This window comes from Sminthopsis crassicaudata, chromosome 1, assembly GCF_048593235.1.
Source record: "Sminthopsis crassicaudata isolate SCR6 chromosome 1, ASM4859323v1, whole genome shotgun sequence".
NCBI classification, from domain to species: domain Eukaryota; kingdom Metazoa; phylum Chordata; class Mammalia; order Dasyuromorphia; family Dasyuridae; genus Sminthopsis; species Sminthopsis crassicaudata.
This window is the reverse complement of record NC_133617.1, coordinates 199169583-199185572: the sequence shown is the minus strand read 5'-3', so window position 1 is coordinate 199185572 and position 15990 is coordinate 199169583. Positions and strand designations below refer to the sequence as shown.

Genomic DNA, 15990 nt, shown 5'->3' with positions numbered 1-15990 from the left:
CGAGCGGAGAGAGACCGCGCCGGGCCGGCCCGTGACCGGGGCCGTTCCGGCGAAGACCATGGACTTGATTGTTTTTCGGGCACCGTCCACGGGCCGCCCGTAGGGGTCACGCTGAGGGACAGGGGAAGCAGCAGGAAAGGGGTTTTTCAGGGCTGGAGATGGATAAGGGGAGCACAGAGCGGGAGGGGGGAAGCTGAGGCGAGGGGAAGACGGGGAAAAAGCGGGAGGGGAACCGCCCCCGACCGGGACCCGGATGCCCAGCGGCCCCAGTCCCGCGATCTTACTAAGTGGCCAGGAGCGGGGCAATCTCAGTCCCTCCCTCGGAGGCTCCCGTGCCCTGGCCAGATAAAACCTTAACTTGCGGCCTCATGCTTTTCTCAAGCTCCTCGCTTCCCCCTCTGATTGATTCTTTTGACTCGCCGTCTTCCCTAAGCTTAGGGGCGGGACTTCCGGTCCCGAAGTTGTGCGGTTTCCGGCGGGAACTAGAAGACCTGATCGTGGACAGGGTTCTGGGCCGCCGGCCGCTTGGGACAAGAAGGTGGAACCCGGTATTCTCTCAGTGACGTCGGCTTCGCCGGCTCAGCACCAGGTTTTACTTTCTTGGCCTGGGTATCCGGCCCTCCCTCCCGGATCGGGTAGTCTAGCTCCCGCCGGAAGTCGTTCAACTGCGGGACGAGAAGTCCCGCCTCCTCCCCGAAGGGAAGACGGTGAGCCGGAGGAGTCAGTCAGAGGGGAGAACAGGAGCGATTCAGCCAGCAAACAGGTAAGTTATTATCTGGCTAGGGCGGGGGGTTGGGGGCGGGGACCGTCCGGCGTCTGGGCTGAGCCCCAGCGGCGGCGTGGGGATCTCGGGCAGGGGCAGCTCGCCGCCAGGGTCTCCGCTGGGGCCTTTCACTCTCTCTCTTCCTTCCCCCCTCCCTCTCTCTCTTCATCCTTCCCCCTTCCCCCTCCCTCTCCCCCCTCTCCATCTCTCCCTCCTCCTTTCCATCTTATCCTCTCTTCTTTTTCTCCTCTTCCCTTTTCCTCTCGCTTATCTTTCCTTCTTCGTTCTTTCTCATCCCCTCTTTCTCCATTCTTCGCCCTTTTTTCTGGGTATTATCCATTCTCCTGAGCCTTCTTCCACCCTCCTCTCCCACTTCACATCACAGTTGAGACTGATGGGGATTATTATCTTTCCCTTCCTTCTAACCCTAACCACCTACACGTTCCTTCTGTGCAGGCGCAGGTTCCTGGGTTGCAGTGTCTGTCTGCAATTTGGGGAGGGGGGAGGCTAGTGTGGGACACCATTCCTTCCTCCATCCACAGGTACTCAGCCGCCTCTGCACTTCAGAGAATTGAAGCCTCATTATTAACCCCTGTTCTCCTCAGAATAAAGAACTCTATATAAGCCTAGGAATTAAAAGTTAACACAAAGGCCTTCAGCAATTGTTTTTTTTTTTTATTAGGCAGCAGGACACTTTACCCGCTGTCAGCTCTACCACCTGGGCCTTTTTGTGTAAGTGATACAGATGTTGGTGAATGGTTGGTTATTTCCTACTGCGGCAGGACTGATGACTAGGAACATCACCACAGGAACTGTTATAGCTGCATGGTGAACATGCTTACATGTCTCCATCCCTCATTAAGCCGACTGGGAATCTGGTGGCCACCTCAGAATATTAGCTGTTGCTGTTTTATATGGATCCAGCTGATTTCCACTTTCAGACATTTTTTAAGCTTCTGTTTTGTCATACCTTTATCATGTAATGCACTTTGGAGTATTGGGTTTCTAGTCAGTTTCTGCTTGTCACTGCCCATTTTCCTGGAGGTAGGGTAATACTATCAGATGTATCAGTGGAAGCCATTAGCTTTTAGGCTCTGTCATCTTCAAGGTAGTATATTTTGGTGGACAGAACTATTAACTCCATGACCAAGTAAGAAGGAAAAGAACAATAAGAAGTACTAATTTAATGCACTGTATGATTTTTACAGTGTGAATTTTATGTTCACACGTAGGTCTGATATAATTTTTGTTTCTGTCTTTACAGTTATCTTAGCTATCTCTTAAGTCAGAATGGTTCATTTCCTTTTGATCCATTTTCCTATTGCTCCGTAGTGCTGCATGTGTATGTCAGATGTGCCTTTGAGGAAAAAATAACAGATCCTTCACAAATGTTGGCACCAAGATCTCTGTTCAAATATTTTCCTCTGAATCAATTTAAGTATAAGTGATATAGATTGAGAAAGCTAGGAGGAAGTATTGGTTGAGTAATCCTAGAAGGGATTAGAGTGGCAAGAGGCTTGTTCAGGTTGATGTTGCCAGGAGTGTTAGGTAGCTTGTACCCTTTTCTTTCACTCTTATTCTTGGCTGCTGATTTTTGGGTTCCATTTAGGTGCACTAGCTAAGTAGCTTCTCATTTCTTTTGGTAGCATTAGGGAATCATATGAAATGATGTTTTGATCTGGAATAAATAGTAGGGGATAATAGAGAAAGTAGTGAGAGGGAAAAGAAGACAATAATGAGAATTCCCTCTGTATTTGGATGCCTTTTCCCCAACTTAGAACAGTCTATTAATTGGCCTTAGTCTTTCCTAGCAACTGTCCTTACCTGCCCTGTATTGATCACTAATTGTGTTTTCTGCTTAGGCTCTTAACAGTTGAGTGTTCCTGATAGTGGCAGAGGCAATATTCTCTGTTCAGAGAACATTGACAATAACTTCTGTTTTTTAACTGATGATGTGATTACTATTGTTGATGGGAAGCCATAGGATGCAGGGTGGTGAATCTCTTGGGGCTCTCACTGGATATAATTTCTGGCTACCATAGGAATTGAGTCCTGGGGAAAGAATCCCCACAAGCAGAATTTAATAGTAGATAAAGTTCTGATGATAACAGACTTTAAGGAGAGAGGTCAGTACTTTAGAGGGTAGAGCCTTATTTAACCATTGAAAAAAACTCAAATTTCACCCATAGTTTTCTCATTTTTACTCTGCTCCCTTTTGGAAAGACTGGAGGAGACAAGATGATTTCAGAGTAACTTAGTTGCTTCCTATAATATAGCTTTCTCTTTTTTCTTTACTGAAAAAAGTATACTTTAAAAAATGTTTTCCAGGTCATCAAAAGACTTTTCTCTCACAGTTCTGAGGGTATTATATGAGCATTATTCCTTATTTTTGTAGATGAGATAAGTGCAGAGTAATTCAGTGGTTTGCTGAAAGTCATAAAGCTTAATAAGTCTTTAATACATTTCATTTCTGTAGTGGAATGTAATACTTTCAAAGATGGCACGCGCGTGCGCGCGCACACACGTTTTGTCTTTGTTACAGCCCATGTATATTAGTTTTGGATTTGCATCCCCACTGCTTAGTATGTACCTTGAATATAGGTGATTAATGTTGACTTTATTGTTGATCCAGGAATTTGAATCTAGAACTTTTGGCAGTACATCATATTTTTTCCATATGTATTATACCATGTCTCGTATTCATTTCCCTATGTGTTATACTATGTTATCTCTCTTCTGCCTATGTTATTATATCAGAGTTATGTAATATTTCTTAAGAGAATTGTTTGTTTCTTGTTTACTGTCAGGGTCCCTGGGTTTGGTCAGAGTTGTATCAGACTGGGTTTAAGTTAGTCCATTTGTCTCAGTAGAGGATGGTTTGTTTGAGTTGGGTTGGTCTATCAGAATTAAGCTTGAATTGATTGGAAATGGTCTTTTAGCCTACATCTGAGAGTCATTTTGAATTGAGATGATCAGACTTGAACTAAAATCAATTTTGACCAGTTGAGACTTCACCGTCATCAGACTGACTCAGGATCTGTTGTTTTATTTGGACCTCTTAATCTATGATAGTCTAGATCCATTGTGACCTGAATAGCTGTTTTCTTTTTCCTTCTTCTTAGTCCCTTGATTTAACTTGTTAGTTCTCTTTTTGGACCTACTAAAGTCACAACTAGACTAATGGGATCTGGAATGGGCTGATGAATGTTGTAATGGGCACACCAGAGAAGTCAAGAGAGAATAGGATATCCACTAATCAGTATTTTTCTTGACATCTGTATATTTATTTGTATCTACATATATATATACACATACATACATACATACACAATACATACACAGTGGGATGCGTATGGCAGGTAGTACAGAGGATAGAATGTTAGGTCTGCAGGAAGACGAGTTTAAATCTAGCTGGTCAAGTCACTTAACTGATTATTTCAATTTCCTCATCGGTAAAATGAGTGGAGAGGGAAATGGTAAAACATTCTAGTGTCTTTTGCCAAGAAAACCCTCAAAGGGGTCATTGAGATACATACAAAGAAGATACAAGGTAATCTTAGAAAAGAAGGCAGTAGCAAATATGTGGGGGTGGGGGTGGACAAGAACTTGGAAAGAATAGACAATGGCACTTGATCTGAGTCTTGGGGAAAGCCAAGGTAATTCTAAGGGTCAGATTGAGGAAGAAGAGCAATCCAATCCTGGAATGCTTGCAAAGAAAATGAAAGAAGAGATCCAAGTGCCTTGTGTGAGGAATAACAAGTAGGCCAGTTTTACAGAATGTGTGTGGAAGTGAGTAATGTTTAAAAATATTGGAAAATAGGAAGGAATAGGTTGCAAAGTACTTAAATGCTAAACAAAAGAATTTATATTTAAGCCTAGAAGTAATCAGAAGCTTTATTTATTAGAGTGGGGTGATGATGTATTTAGATCTAAGCATTAAGAACAATCACTTTGGTTGCTTGCTGAAAGATGATAGGAGAAGGGAAGGACATGAAGCTGAGAGACCAATTCGGAGGCTTTGTTCAGGGAAAATGGCTCGAACCAGGTTGGCCTCTGTGGGAGCCAGGTTCACTGTATTTGAAAGATAAGATTATGGAGATAGAAAGGTCAAGGTTTGGAAACTGATTGGATATGTATGGAATAAGGAGAGGAAAGAGTAAGGTATAATACTGAAGTTGTGAAGCTCAAGAATGAAGGATCACAACAGTAGGGAAGTTTGGAGAGGGATTGAGTTTTTAGGGGAAAGATAATGAGGTAAAGTCAAGCCACAGTCTTTTACTGAGATTCAGCCTGTGTGTTGAGGAAGGGAAAACATGAGTGCTAAATTCTGAGGGCCAGAACTGGAAGCAACAACCAGTTTCCATTATTTAGGTCAAGAAACTATGGAAATTATTACCAGATTGTAGTAGGAGTCTTTTAGAGCAGTAATGTCAAATTATAGGCTGCATATGGACTTAGAAAATCACAAATTCATATTATTTTTCTGTTGCATTTTATTGATTTTGTTAAGCATTTCTCAGTTTTTTAAAAGTTGTTTTTTAATAATGTTTTCTGTTTCTTATGTTATCATAGTTATCTCAAATATCCCTTCTCTCCCCCTTCCAAAGAACTATCTTATATGACATATTTTAGAGAGAACCCCTCCCCCCCAACAGTATAACTGATAAATTTGAAAAAGTCTGAAACATGTGCAATGTGTAACACTTGTGGACCTCCCATCTCCATGATGATATGTGTTGGAGGTATCCTCGAGCATCTTTTTATTCAAGTTCTGCTTGATCTTTTATAATTTTGTTACATTTAATTTTGATTTTTTGATGTGTCATTCTTTTCATTTACATTGTTATAGTTACTGTGTCTGTTATCTTGGTTCTGCTTTCTTCTATATTACTACATAGATTTCCATATTTCTTTGTATTCATCACATTCATCACTTAGAGCACTGTGACATTTTATTACATTCATGTACCACAACTTGTTTAGTTATTCTCCACTTAATATACTTTGTTTTTAGTTCTCAACTATCACAGCAATTGCTGTTATAATCCTAATTATATTTTAATCTTACTTGCAGCACTTGGATGTTTTGTGGGCTTTGAGTTTGACACTTCTGTTTTAGAGTATGTTGTCAGTGGATAAAGATACCTATTGGCTTAATAATTGGAGGAAAGTCTTCAGCTTTTCAAGTCAATTTCCCTAATGCAAGACCAATGAGCCTCTGCTGGCCCTGATAGAAATGGTGTATATAGGACATTAAACTAAAAAAAAAAATTCCTAGTCTTATAAGTTTGTACTACTTTTGGAAGAAAAGATATAATTTATCTTTTCAAGAGAGTATATGTGAGATGGGGTTTAACTTCTTTATAATGGGCTGTTGGGTTATAGTTATTTTTCTCCATGGAAAATAAGTGGACCTGAAATAAAAAGTGACCATAAAATAAACCTTCCCATGCTTGATGTTCAGTATAATAAAATATATATTTTTTTTAAGGATCCATGATTTTATTAGTGTGGATAGTTTCTTCATTAATGAATAGCAAAACCTTTGTGTGACTTGAAGACTTTCGTCACTTTGGTGTCTGTAAACATTTCTGCAAACACTCTTATGATGGCACTTAAGAACTTTGATGGACTGATCCTAGGATGATAGAAACATTGACCTTTTAGCCTAAACAAGAAGTCTTTTAGGTAGGAAGGATCTGTCCTAGTTCCAGTTTTTGAAAATAGATTTCAAAAGGCAACATCTCTCTTATGCTATTCTGAATTGGAGAGAGAACCCCCACCCCCAAAAGAAGGGAATAGAAACTAAATTAGGAAAAAACCCCATTAGTATAACTGAAAACATGTGCAAGTTGTAACACTCCAACCACCAGGCTGGTATGTGTTGGGGAGTATCCTTGAGCATCTCTTCAATAAATGATAAATTTGTAGGTAGACTAGTACTGTGATAATAAAGACAAGAAGCTTTCAGAGAGCTTACATTTGACTGGGCGATATATGTGTGAATAGGAGTGAAGAAAATATAAATATGTGTGTGCACAGAGTAATATTAAAGGGTGAGGAGGAACATTTAACAGAGAAGGCCTTTTGGAGGGGACTCTTAGGCTGTACTTTAAAGGGATTCCAAGATTTAAAGGGGAAAAGGGAGCATGTCTCAGGCAATGAAGTGCAGTATGTAAAGGCATGAAGACAGCATCTTGTGTATAGAGAAGATAAGTTGGCATCAGGTTGTGAAAGCCTTTAAATGCCAAACAGGCATTTGTATTCTTTTTTCTAAAGGTAATAGAGAGACCTTGACTCTTGACTAGGAAAGTATGTGGTGAGACTTGTAATAGAAGCTTGTTGAATTGGATTTCAGAAGATAATTGCTTTTCTTATGCTTATTTCAAAGAAGAACAAAAAGGAAAGCAAAATAAAACAGAATATTGTCATGCTCAGCAGAATATCAGGGAGGATTCAGAATATATAACAAATTTCCAGTTCAAGAAAGGATATATAATAATAGAAGAAATTATGTTCGTAAATGCCCTTCTTTGTTTCCTTGTAGGTTATTCTTTTGTTCTCTACTTCCGAACTTTTTAAATTCATTTTTTTCCTTTCATTCCCCCATCTCCCCAAACAGGCTGTAGTTAAGCACAGATATATCAGATAAACACACACACTCACTCATCTACAGAACCACACACATATATTTATATATACTCAGACATAAATATACACATGCATATACCTGTATATAAAGATGCCTTTAAAATTCTAATAAATTCTACTCCTAATCTTTATAGCATTTGTGTATATCTCATTGTCTCCTATCCTCATTAACTCTTCTGCTTTAATTCTGTTCCTTAACTTGCCTTAGTATTACTTCCCCCCACCCTTTGCTTTCCCGACTACCCAAACTCCCCCCCCCAATACTTATTTCTTTATAGATTTTGGAGGATATTCATGCTATATAAGTAGTGTTGCCTATTTAACTCATTCCTGATGTGAGTAGGCTTTCAGAACTAGGAGCCACCCTCCCCCCTCTAATGCCACTATGGCTGTTCTTTCTGTACACCTCATTTGTATTAAATTTTTTGAGCTATCCAATGACTGCTGTCAATCTTAAATATGTGGTATACGTTTCTATGAAAAAAACATAAATTTGTCCATGTTAAATTATTTGAAATTATATTTGGGTTTGGTTGAAAGTCCTGAAAATATGCCAATGAATGGCATTTTTTTTTCCATTCAATATTATGGATAATTTTGCTGAATGTGATATTTTTGACTGCAGGCCTAGTTCTTTTGATTGCCAGTATATATACTTCCAGGACCTGTTTGTCTTTTATTTTGACTGCTGATAAATTCTGTACAATTCTAATTGTAGCTCCAGCACATTTGAATTGTTTTTTTCTTGTTTCTTGCAAAGTTTTCTCTTTGGTCTGGGAGTTTCAAAATTTGGCAATAATATTCCTAGGTTTTCTACAAAAGATTTCTTTAAGGTGGTGATAGGTGAATTTTTTTTATTTCTACTTTCTCCTCATATTCTATTACTCCAGAACAATTTTCTTGCATCATTTCTTGCATTATTGTATCAAGGTTCTTTTTTGGATCACAGTTTTCAGATAGTCCAATTCTTATATTTTCTCTTCTTGATCTGTTCTCCACACTTGTTGTTTTTCTTATATTTCACATTCTGTTCTATTTTTTTTTCTATTCTTTATATTCTATTCTATTTTTTTCATTCTTTATATTGTTTTGTTATTTCTTGACCTCTTACAATGTCACTAGCTTCCTCATGCCCAATTTTTGAATTATTTTCATTTTTGAGACTTTGCATCTCATCTCCTTTCCTAATTTACTTTTTTTTGCTGAGACAATTGAGGTTAAGTGACTTGCCCAAGGTCACACAACTAGGAAATGTTATGTATCAGATCAAATTTGAATTCAGGTCTTCTTGACTTCAGGGCTAGTTCTCTAGATCCACTGCGCCACCTAGCTGCCCCTCTCTCTAGTTTACTTTTTTTTTCATAATCTTTTTCTTGGATGTGTTTTTTTTTTTTTTTTTTTTGTTTTGTTTTTCCTCACTCTCATTTGATTTTTAAGTTCTTTTTTGTTTTATAAATTGCCTCTGGGCAGGGAGCCATTTCACATTACTCTTTGGGCTAGAAGAAGCTTTTGATTTTTACTCCTTAAAAAATTAACCCTAATATTTTCAACATAGATAAGATGTAATCCAGTTCCAATTGATCAGTGATGGACAGAATCAGCTACACCCAGAGAAAGAACACTGGGAAATGGGTGTAAACTGTTTGCATATTTTGTTTTTCTTCCCAGGTTATTTTTACCTTCTGAATCCAATTCTTCCTTTGCAACAACAACAACAAAATTCGGTTCTGCACATATATATTGTATCTAGGATATACTATAACATATTCAATATGTATGGGAATGCCTGCCATCTAGGGGAGGGGTTGAAGGGAAGGAGGGTAAAATTTGAAATAGAAGGGAGTACAAGGGATAATGTTGTTAAAAATTACCTATTTGGGGCAGCTAGGTGGCGCAGTGGGTAGAGCACCAGCCTTGAATTCAGGAGGACCCGAGTTCAAATTTGATCTCAGACACTTAACACTTCCTAGCTGTGTGACCCTGGGCAAGTCACTTAACCCCACCCTCAGAAAGAAGAAAAAATTACCTATGCATATGTACTGTCAAAAAATGTTATAATTATAAAATTAATTAAAAAAAAAAAGAAAAAAAATTAACTCTAGTCTTTGCTATTCCTATAGTAGTTTCTATGGTTGGGTTTTTCTTTGCTGGTTCATTTTTTTTTTTTTTTTTTTTTTTAATGAGAAGTATTAGTGTAAGTACCTTCAATTGTGAGGTGGGAGAGAGATGGTGCTTTTAGCTTCACTTCTGTTTTTCCCTCTGACCTGGAACCTCAAACCAGGCTTCTCTTGAATTGCCTGCAGCCAGCATATTCCATGCCCCACTGCACTCACTGATGGGCAGGGCAGATTGTGTGTAGCACTGCTGGCCCTGGTGTTCCTAATTAGTGGAGGTTCCCTCAGGCATCTGGAAGTCCACATACAGTCCTGGAGGTGAAAGTTTTTGTGGTTCCTGCTGAGGCTGCAGCCAAACTTAGGTTGTCCCAAGGGTCCCCTTTTGGTATTTCTGGGGAGCTAGCCTGGAGGTGTTAGCCCCTCACACTGGTTAATCCCTGATGTGGGGTCATTCCTCAGATCTTGGGTTGTACTTGGAGAACTCCCGCTTTGCTCCAGGTTGTCTTGATTTTTCTCTAGTTTGTTGCAAATTTGTCCTGGGGACCTAAGAATTAAAAAATATGTTCCAGTGTGCCCTTTGAGTTCATCAGTTCTCTCTATCCTCTTCTGAAGATGTGTACTATACAAGATTGTTATCCTGATCTGCTCATTTCACATCATATTCTTAGACCATTTGTAAATTGGTGATTTACTTCTATTTTTGTAAGTTTGGTTTTTGTTTCCTTATTGAAAAATAAGGTTCTTGTCAGGGAAACTTTCAATAACATTTCCCCTCTTCTCCAATTTTCTGCCTTTCCCCCCCTAATATTGGCTGCATTTGTTTTGGTTGTGTAAAAACTTCTTTTATGAAATTAAAATTACATATTTTACTTCTAGTGAACTTTTCCATCTTTGATCATGAATGCTTTCCTCATTCCTCTAGAATACGTATAGAAAACATTTGACAGAATCTCATGATGTACTTGTAGGTGGGCAAGAACTTCAGTCATTTAAGTCTAGAAGTGGATTAATGACTGGATTTGAAGAGAAATGATTAATGTAGTAGTGGTGTTGATCTGACTAGAGATGAGATTGAGTGCTAAAACTTCTGTCCTTGCCTTTATTCTTTTTTTTTTTTTTTTGGAGGCTGGGGTTAAGTGACTTGCCCAGGGTCACACAGATAGGAAGTGTTAAGTGTCTGAGACCAGATTTGAACTTGTGTCCTCCTGAATTCAGGGCTGGTGCTCTATCCACTGCGCCACCTAGCTGCCCCTGGTTTTATTCTTTTTAATAAATTGTCAATAAAATCAATAAAATGAAGATATTGATAATATATTTACCAGATTTTGGAATGATTTTTGAATTTGAAAGGCAAAACTAATAAACGGTTTGACTGAATCAGGATCCAACAATATTTCACAAGCTTATCACAAGATAATAAGACAATACAATATAAGGTCCAGCACTTGGTTAAGAAGTTAGGTATAGCATCTGTACGTATATTTTAACATATTTAACATGTATTGGTCAACCTGCCATCTGTGGGGGGGAAAGAGGGGAGAAATTGTAACAAAAGGTTTGGCAATTGTCAATGCTGTAAAATTACCCATCTGAATCTGGTAAATAAAAACTATAATAATAATAAAAAAAAGAAGTTAGTCATAGAATTATAGGTTAGAGATTTGATCAATAAACAGTTCATGTTGGGGCAGCTAGGTGGCGCAGTGATAGAGCACCAGCCCTGAATTCAGGAGGACCCGAGTTCAAACTTGGTCTCATACACTTAACACTTCCTAGCTGTGTGACCCTGGGCAAGTCACTTAACCGCAGCCTCAGGGGGGAAAAAAAAGTTCATGTCAAAAATACCTAGATATTCTGATAAATTATAAGATCAATACAAATCAAGGTCTTAGATTGCTTTGATAGAATTTTAGTATTTTGACAGGCTGAGGTGATTGTTCTGATTAGACTGTTTTTATATCTGATATGTTCACTTCTGGGAAGCTGTATTTTAGAGGATACATTTATAAGTTGGAGCATGTTCAGAAAAAGACAAACAGGATGCCAGGGGGCCATCCTGTAATTAAGAGGCCTTTTTGTGTATCCTACAAAAAAGATTGGCCTGAAATAGGAAAAGTGATTTTGAGAACGATTGAGAGATGTGGTGGTAGAAAGGGCAAGACTTGGAACTTTGGATATGTGGGGTGAGGCAAAATGAGAGGAGTTGAGAACATTGATTTCAAAGTTATGAAGCTTGGGGGGAAATGGTGGTTGATGGCTTTGATGTTAACTGGAAATTTGGAACAAGGATGGATTTGATGGGGGGAAGATCAACTCACAACTACTCCCCAGCATTTGTGTACTGGGCAAAATACCCAAGGAAGCATTAGAAAATGGGAAGACTTTGGGGAGTATTATAAGTCTTCACATAGTTAAAATAGTATCATATTGAAGAGAGATAGAATCATGTATAGTAGAATTGGATAGAACTTTTAAGATCATCACATCCAACCTTGTCATTTTGCAGATAAGAGGCCTTTTCAAGATTAAATGAGCTCTTTAGGCTTACTTAGTAATTGTCTGAAGTGGTATTCTGACTAATGCCCTAATTCCACATCCAGTTGTTTTGTTTTCTTTTGTTTTTTAAATTCAGCATAATGGGAAGGTTTTAATAATTGGAGCTAAACAAAAATGGAAAGGCACATCTCAAGGAATAGTGAATTTTCTGGAAGTGTTTTAAGTGGTAACTAGGTGACCACTTGACAGGAATATGAAAGATGATACCTCTGATGACCTCTGAAGTCCCTCTCCACTATGTTTTTTTCTATAATTAAGAGTGCTGCAGATGAAGGGGCTCTGGATTTGATTCTTGTTTCTGCTGTTTTTTAGCCTGTTTGAAATCAGACAAGTTACTAAACTTCCTGGGCCTCAGTTTTTCATAAATGGATTGGGAAGGATAAACTCCCTAATTTATGATTCTTTGATACTCTGATTTGGGGACATTAATGGAGAAAGGTAGTCATGTTGAATGAATGTACAGTAGATGCTGCTTAAGTGCCAGGTCCTGGGCTGAGTGCTGGGTATGCAAAGAAGTATGAAAGTCGTCCCTCAAAGACCTCAAAATCTCATAGATAGAAATAATACGTTTTCATTTTGACTTTGTGAAAGCTCTTTAGGGTGCTAGTTGGGGAAGGGGTGGGGAGAAGCTAAAAATAGAAATGAAAACACAATTCAGATTTTAGCTCTCTTCCCAACAGCTCCTCCTTATTCTAGTGCAGGAGGCTGTTTCTTCCATTGTAGAAACAAAATTTTTCTCATTACATTCTTTTTTCCCTTTGGTCTTTTCCCCTCCCTTCTCCCATCTCTTTTTCCCTTTTGTCTCTGAAGTTTCCAAGCATAGTTACTGAGTGGAATTTTGAGATTAAACTAGCATCCAAGTTAACTGGTGACTAGATTTCCAGTAATCTTAATCTCAAACAAAGTTGAGAGTTAGGACTCAAAAAAATGGTCTCTGGACCCATGGGAATAGTTTTTGAAAGTTCTATGCATTCAGGATTGTGCTTTTTACTTAGAAGAGATTCTCAGGCTTTCATTGAATTTAGTAATTTTAAATTTACATAGAGTTATAATAGCTATGCTGATCTGAATTCTTATGATATGTAGAAGAATTAAAATGACAGATTTTTACTCAACATAGAGAAAAACTTCCTAATAATTGTTTAAAAATGAAGTGGGTTACTTTGGGCAAAAGTTAACTAAAGCATAGGGAAGTTGCATCACTTAGAGACTAGGTTAGAAGGTCTCTTCTGTTGTACGGATATCACATGTGATTGCTGAGAGTAAAAGCAGAAGACAATACAGAAAAGATAACTACATTTTCATAGCTCAGCCTAATATTGGATAATTATAATTACTGATGACTGGGTTTTCAAAAAAAAGATCAAATTAGATTCAGTAGATAGAACTCCTCTTCATTTTGCCATTTTCAGTTGTATTCACAATTCTTCCTTACTCCATTTGGGGTTGTCTAGCAAAGATACTGGAATGGTTTGCCATTTTCTTCTCCAGCTCATTTTATAGATGGGAAATTGAAGCAAACAAGGTTTACGTGAAGTTCCTAGAGTCACACAGCTAATAAGTATCTGAAACCAGATTTGAATTTGGGGAGATGAGTCTTCTGTACTCCAGATTTGGCATTCTGTACATTGTACCACTTAGCTGTTCTCCAATAGGAAGACTTCCTAAAATAGGACTTCTGATTTGAAACCAAGTAATCTTTCTACTGTACTCTGCTTCTTCTTATTTTAGAAATTGATGAAAGTTAAACATTGAGGAAACTTTTAATTAGTGTGTGACATAAGTAAGTGCATAGTCTTCCAATTCCAGGGTGCAGATATATCAGCATGGAACAGTGGGAAGAGTGCTGTATTGGAAATTGAGTGATCAAAACCTAATCTCTGAGTTTCATTACCCTATTGTAGGACTTGAGCAATGTTTTGGGGCCTTAGTTTCATAAGCCATGAAAAAAAGAGGAGTTACATTAGTCATATTCTTCAGGACCTTTTTAGTTTTTCAAGGCTATAATCTTATATGAGATTTTATGATAGAATTATTCATGCAAATCTTAAATCAGTATTAGGTAACTTGCCTTTGTTACTGTTTGGTTTTGACTAAAGTTGAAGGAAATAACAGGGGTTTCAAATAAGACTGCAAGTGTGATTTCCTTCCCTTCCCCTTTCCCCCCATTTGTGACAGTCTTAATAGATAAAAGTAATTTGGACATTAGTTTTCCTATTGTTAGGCATTGTAAAAATATAAAAACCAGTGCTTTCCACACTTGATGAATGAAATGAATCTTTGCTATAATTCTGAAGCACTGCAAGATTTTTAAATCCCAGGTGAATTATCATGAATTAGCTCATGTTTAACAGCTTTCTGGTGCATTATGCTGGTCTTAATTTTTTTGAGAAATAATGTTTCAGTATGGTATGCATGTGGTAAACAGACATGAAAAGGAATATTTTACTATCTGGAGCAACTCATCTTCCCAGCATGGTGGATAACAATATTATTTGCATGATAGAATATGTGGTCTGTGGCTAAAAGCTCAAACAAGTTAATGTCTATAAGCACTAAAGAACAATTAGTATATTTAATTATAAAATCATTTTTTTAAAGTCATTGTAACATGTAGCATTTTGTAATTTAAGAATTGCTTCTACATTCTCATTTGTTTTTTCAGGGTATGACAAAAATCCCCATTTTATAGATGTGCATATTGAGGGTCAGAGTAAATTATTTACCTAGTTTCATACAATTAGTATCAAGAGGCTAGATTGGAGTCCAGGTATTTTGGCTTTTCTCATAACTTCCTTTGTATTGTCAAAAATAATAATTTGTTAGCTTAACCTAAGTAAAAACTTGTACCAAATTAAAATTTACTAATATTGAATAAACCAGTGTACCTCTAATGGAAGACCAAAATTCACATATGTATCTAAGAAAGGACAAAATACAAACTCCTCATCTTGCCTTTTGAGATTCTTTAGTGTTTTTCCAACATTCTTTCCCATTCTTTAGGCTATTTTTACCTCATGTATTGTTTCAACCAAATTGGAGTATTAATATTTCCTTGAACTTTACATCCTGTTTCTTACTACTGTGCATTTGTACAAATTGTTTCTTATATCTAGAATGTATTTTTTATTTCTGTCTCTTGAAACCAATCCTTTTATTCAAAGTTTTTTTTTTTAATGAGTTTATCTTATCCTAACCATCTTTTCTCTGAATTTAGATCAGTCTACCACCTCCTGTGAAGTCTTATCCCAGTTGTTTAATGATGTTTCTCAAATTACTTTTTATTTATTAAATGTGTATATATGCTGTATCCAGTTCTCACACTTCCAGAAGAATGTAAGCTCTTAGAGAGCAGGTACTAAATTTTTTTTTTGGTCTTTTTTTTCTTCCAGTGCCTTGTACAAAGTAAACATTTAATAAATCTTTGAATTGAATGGTCCCTGTTCTCATGGAGCCTGTGGTCAATTGCTAGTGAAAGAGAGGTGGTGTTGAGACATATGCACAAAAATGCAAGAATATACAGTAATTGTTTGCTAAATAGAATATAGCAACACACACATAAACAATTTTTAAGAATCACATAAGGGCTCAGAATAAATTTTTTTTTTAATTTAGAATTTTTTTTCCACAGTATATATGCATGAGTAATTTTTTTTTTATATTATCCCTTGTATTAATTTTTCCAAATTATCCCCCCCCTTCCTCCACTCCCTCTCCCCGATGACAGGCAATCCCATATACATATGTTACAATATAACCCAGATACAATATATGTGTGTAAATACCATTTTCTTGTTGCACATTAAGTATTAGATTCTGAAGGTATAAATAACCTGGGTAGATAGACAGTAGTGCTAACAATTTACATTCACTTCTCAGTGTTTCTTCTCTGGGTGTAGTTATTTC

The 15990-nt window shown here is 37.5% G+C and overlaps 1 protein-coding gene across 4 annotated transcripts in view; it reads left to right on the top strand.

Moving 5' to 3' along the window:
• The first annotated feature begins 461 nt into the window (after positions 1 to 461).
• Positions 462 to 15990, top strand: part of ZNF407 (zinc finger protein 407) — a 614546-nt gene continuing 599017 nt past the window's right edge. For 2 of the 4 annotated variants that reach the window (XM_074273803.1, XM_074273830.1), the window contains exon 1: positions 462 to 763. The gene's annotated coding sequence lies outside the window, so the exon portion shown is untranslated. Of the gene's footprint in view, positions 764 to 1445; positions 1496 to 15990 lie in introns of all 4 variants that reach the window. The other 2 variants (XM_074273810.1, XM_074273819.1) reach the window with 2 other exon arrangements.